Source organism: Rhinopithecus bieti, unplaced genomic scaffold (genome assembly GCF_001698545.2).
Source record: "Rhinopithecus bieti isolate Rb0 unplaced genomic scaffold, ASM169854v2 scaffold_12155, whole genome shotgun sequence".
In the NCBI taxonomy this organism is placed as follows: domain Eukaryota; kingdom Metazoa; phylum Chordata; class Mammalia; order Primates; family Cercopithecidae; genus Rhinopithecus; species Rhinopithecus bieti.
The window spans coordinates 1,693,035-1,698,662 of NW_016807423.1; positions in this window are offsets into that span (position 1 = coordinate 1,693,035).

The window sequence follows — 5,628 nt, forward strand, 5'->3', positions numbered from 1 at the left end:
TCCCAACAAGTTCCTGGTTTCCATCTGAGACCACCTCAGTCTGGACTTTATTGTCCATATCACTATCAGCATTTTGGGCAAAGCCATTCAACAAGTCCCTAGGAAGTTACAAACTTTCCCACATTTTTCTATCTTCTGAGCCCTCCAAACTGTTCCAGTCTCTGCCTGTTACCCAGTTCCAAAGTCAGTTTCACATTTTTGGGTATCTTTTCAGCAGTGCCCCACTCTACTCATGCCAGTTTACTGTATTAGTCCGTTTTCCNAGCCTGGATTTTATTGTCCATATCATAATCAGCATTTTGGACAAAGCCATTCAACAGGTCTCTAGGGAGTTCCAAACTTTCCCACATTTTCCTATCTTCTTCTGAGCCCTTCAAACTGTTCCCATCTCTGCCTGCTACCCAGTTCCAAAGTGACTTCCACATTTTCAGGTATCTTTTCAGTAACACCCCACTCTATTGGTACCAATTTACTGTATTAGTCTGTTTTCATGCTGCTGATAAAGACATACCCGAGACTGGGAAGAAAAAGAGGTTTAATTGGACTTACAGTTCCACATGGTTGGGGAGGCCTCAGAATCACGGTGGGAGGTGAAAGGCACGTCTTACATGGCAGCAGCAAGAGAAAATGAGGAAGAAGGAAAAGCAGAAACCCCTGATAAACCCATCAGATCTTGTTCGACTTATTCACTATCACGGGAATAGCAAGGGAAAGACTGGCCCCCATGATTTGATTACCTCCCCTGGGTTCCTCCTACAACATGTGGGAATTCTGGCAGATACAATTCAAGTTGAGATCTGGGTGGGGACACAGCCAAACCATATCACTTGACCCGGTAAGATGTAATATTCATTATTCCCTGTTGTAACCCAGCACAGAAGTAATGCCTGATACACACACAGCAGACACCCAAAAATATTATTGAATAAACAAGTGAGTGAATAAATCTCTTTACTTTTCATAATCATTCAGATGTTAAATTCTATTCCAGTTGCCTAAGTAGGAATGGACGTATAACTAACACTGGTAGAAACAGAGGAAGTCTGAATTATGCAGCATTAATCTGACAAGTACAGTGAACTACTGTATTATTGCTTGTTTGCTCATGTTTACATTTTGTTCACAAAAGTATAATTTTTGTTTTATAACTGTGTGGTAAATTAGGGTGTGGCTTATTCTGTGATCAGCTCATTCATCATCTGTTCCAATGTCATTATGGTGTGTCTTCCCGGAATGCAGAGACTGAAAAGCTTAAACTACATTTCCCAGGTTCCTTTGCTGTTAGAGTTCTAAATGAGACTTAGGTTCCTTCAATCAAATGCATTCACATGGGACCTGAAAAGGAACTGAGCTCCTAATAATTCCCTCATACAGTATATGGTAATTTCCCCTCACCTTCTATGTGGTTCCAGGGGAGAAAGAGTTTTAGGAATCCATTTTTCTGGTCCCAATGGTCATAGAGCTGTTGGGTCTGGACCTGGAAGTGTGAGTGATGGCTCCCTAATTTGGCAGGAGCTTCCTGAAGTGGAAGAGGTGGCATGATTTCAGAGAGCTGGTGGCAACTAGGTGTTAATCCCTGATTCAGCTGGTAGTTTCCTATTCTTAGTGGGAGCAGCAGCTTCCTTTACAGCTCAGCTCTAGAGTGTGGCTTTGAGAGTTGTTTCTAGAAGACTGGCCTACAGTTTCCCCAGCCCATCTAATCATATTGTAAGCCATTTAATATCTTGCATTAAATCCATGTCTTTTTTTTTTTTTTTTTTTTTTTTTTTTTTTTTTGAGACGGACTTTTGCTCTTGTGCCCAGGCTGGAGTGCAATGGTGTGATCTCGGCTCACTGCAACCTCCGTCTCCTGGGGTTCAAGTGATTCTCCTGCCTCAGCCTCCTGAGTATCTGGGATTACAGGTGCCCACCACCACGCCCAGCTAATTTGTTATGTTTTTAGTAGAGATGGGTTTTCACTGTGTTGGCCAGGCTGGTCTCGAACTTCTGACCTCAGGCAATCCACCCACCTCGGCCTCCTAAAGTGCTGAGACTACAGGTGTGAGCCACTGTGCCCAGCTGCAATAAATCCATTTCTGTACAAAGGAGTAGTAATTTTTTTCCCTCTGCCACTGAAACCTAACCAAAAGCAAGGGACTAGGAGGTCCTATACAACTGACATGATTTATTACTATGTAGATTATTAGAATACAGATGTAATTTAATATTTATGAAATTTCACATACTCTATTGTCAGGGACATCCAGCTTCAAACAAAAATATATGCTCCTGCAACATTCTACAAACTGATTTTTCAAAAAATCCTACCAAATTTAAATTCTATTGAAATGTTCTTTTATTGTTTTCTAGTGCCATTAGGACTGTGGTTTGCATGCAACAGAATTATACTAGATTTAAGCAAGAGAAAATGAATTTATATAAGAATATAGGTCATCTCATGAAACTCCAGGGCTAGGAAGTGGTAGAACCTCAGGAAGAACCTGGAGCCAAGGATTACAGTGTTGTAGAGAACTTAGGAAGCCCTCTTGCCAGCTCTCACTCTTTCTCTCTGTATATCTCCTTCATTCTTTCTCATGACTCGCTGTAAGGAATATGGCTGTGCTTTGGTCAAGGATAGGCCACTGTAAACATCCCGAGTGACTCAGCGAGTTTAGAGCACAGGCGTATAACTCCACTTGTTATCACAGCCATGTAGCCATAATATGGGAAGGCCATCCCTTGGCTCTAAGCCACTACTGTCTGTAAAAGGTATAATTGCCCTGATAACACTGTACAGGCATGATGGAGCCCAGAGAAAGAGACAGTCAAAGCAGTCCATCTTTGCAGACAGACAGAGGGAAGCCAGGACACAGCTTGGCTTGCTTGTGCCGAGAGAGAGAAAGAGTTTAGCTGCTGATCCTGAAGGCAAGGGAGAGCCAGCCATGCAGCTGTGTGTGGGAGCTGCTGGACTAAGCAGCCGAGACAGGGCAGACATTGTGAGAGAGCTGTTGGAGAGAGCTGTTGATGAGAGCTGCTGCTGAATAAAATCATCTTTCACCTGCTTACAGCCCCCCGGGTGTTCTTTCTGCTCATCTACCCACTCCCCTCAGACCCCAGCATGACAGTTGGCGTAGTTGTGAACCTGACACTAACGTTCTCTGAATCCTAATCCACTGGTTTAAAAAAAAAAAAAAGCCTCCAGGCCAGACATGGTGGCTCACACCTGTAATCCCAGAACTTTGGAAGGCTGAGGCAGGCAGATCACTTGAGCCCAGGAGTTAGACACCAGCCTGGACAACATGGTGAGACCCCTGTCTCTACAAAAAATACAAAAATTAGCTGGGCATGGTGGTGCACGCCTGTGGTCCCAGCTACTCAGGAGGCTGATGTGGGAAAATTGCTGGAGCCCAGGGGATCGAGGCTGCAGTGAGCTATGATCATGCCACTGCATTCCAGCCTGAGTGAAAGAGCAAGACCAAGTCTCAAAAATAAATAAATAAACAACAATAAAAGGATAGACACGTAGACTGAGGCAGGAATCTCCCAGACTCAATTCCAGAGTGTTAAAGAAAGTCCATGAGTAACCCAGCTTCAGTCTGGTGCCCAGTTGAGCCAAGCTACACAACTCTAAAGGATGCCATTCATCTTGTTTTCTATGAAAGAGTGCCCCTGGTGCATATTTTACAGAAGGGAATGTGATTGATGCCCCTTGGGCACCAATCAGCTGGAGTCTGGAGTCCGAGTTCCACATAGGAACTTGGCAATGGGTGCTGTGCTCTTGGAACCACATAGATTATGGGTAGGGGAAGGTGGCTGTAGATAGGGGAAATTACCATATACTGTACGAGGGAATTATTAGGAGCTCAGGAGACAAGTTCATGGATATCTATTACAAGAATAGTATACCGATTTTAAATATATTAGACCAGGTGAGAGACAAACTATGGCCCACAGGCCAGATCCAGTCTGCCCCGTTTTTGCAAACATGGTTTCATTAGAACACAACCATGCTCATTTATTTGTGTATTGTCAAGGGCCTCATTTGTTCTAGAATGGCAGAGTTGAGCAAGTTGCAACAGGGATTATACAGTTCACAAAGACTACAATATTTACTACCTGGCTCCTTACAGGAAACTGTTGACCCTTTGCCTAGATCCTTGATGCTCAAAAGGAGGTCCACAAGCCTGCAGTCTCAGCATCATCTGAGTTGTTAGGCCTTCACCTGGAACTACTAAATCAGAACTTGCATTTAAATAAGATCCCCAGGTGATTCAGAGGCACATTAAAGTTTGAGAAGCACCATGTTAAACTCATCAGTAAGCGCAAGCAACACTATTGAAATGTTCATTTCACAAACCCTTTTTAGCCTATGGGACATGATGCGATACCCCAGCATGTTAGATTAGTGTGCCACTATCCCTGGATTTGATGTAGTGATTTTTTTTCTGACTACGTCAAGGCAGAGTGTCATTACTATCAGCACAAATCCTTACTAAACATCTGCCTGGACAAAAAGATACCTGGTTACAATTTGTTAGGTACCTACTCATTCATTCAATTATAATAAATATTTATTGAGGGCATACTCTGTGCCAGGCATTGGACCACAATAATGAACAAACTGGCATAGTTCCAGCCTTCACGTTGTTGTGGAGCTTTCATGTATCATTTTATCTATTTCTTCCTAAAAGCTTTTAGGTGGATATTTTCATCTCCATGAGGAAACCGAGGTGCAGAGAGGCTAAATGACTTGCTCAAAGTCATATAGCTGGTGAGTGGTGGAGGTGAAAATTGAACATAAGTGGTGCCATCTTGGCTCACTGCAACCTCTGCCTCCCTGGTTCAAGTGATTCCCCTGCACGCCACTACACCCAGCTAATTTTTGTATTTTTAGTAGAGATGGGGTTTCACCATGTTGATTGGGTTGGTCTTGAACTCCTGACCTCTAGCAATCTGCCTGCCTCAGCCTCCCAAAGTGCTGGGATTACAGGCATGAGCGACCGTGCCCAGCTGCATTTTATTAATAAGCAGAAATGGATTAATAATTACTTCAGTTCATCTATACACCCTAAAAGCACCTAACATAATTAAACAATTTTAAAAAGGCAAACTGTCAGAATTAATATATAAATCTAACAAATTATTGGATTTTTTTTTCCCTAGCTGATTTCTGGTTTGAACTGAGGACAAACTTATTCTGACTTTGTCACAACCTTTATGTGTCCTGATTTTAGCACCTGTAAATAGTTCTCAACCTAAGGGTAGTACAAGGTTTCTTGGGAGGCAATGATTTATCACTTAAAATGTAAGAAGAACTTTAAACAATTCAGCCCAGTTAGCAGGCATTCGGTGAGCAGTTGTGGTATGTTGGGAGCAAGGGAGACAAATAACAGGGCATCAACTTTGAACTGTTCAAAGTGAGTCAGTTGGACCTGGAGTTGGGAAGGCTCCAGGATAGTATGACAAAGGGTGGTGAGGAGCTGGAGCAAAGGGAGTATAGAGGAGGTAGCAAGAACAGTGCCTGGGGCTTGAGAGGCTTTGCTGAAGCTGCATAGGACCTCTGTCTTAGAGTTCATCTAAACGGACTGAGATAATGAGATAAGAACAAGTTCCTTACTTGAGGGTGATCCCAAGAAATATGATGAAGGA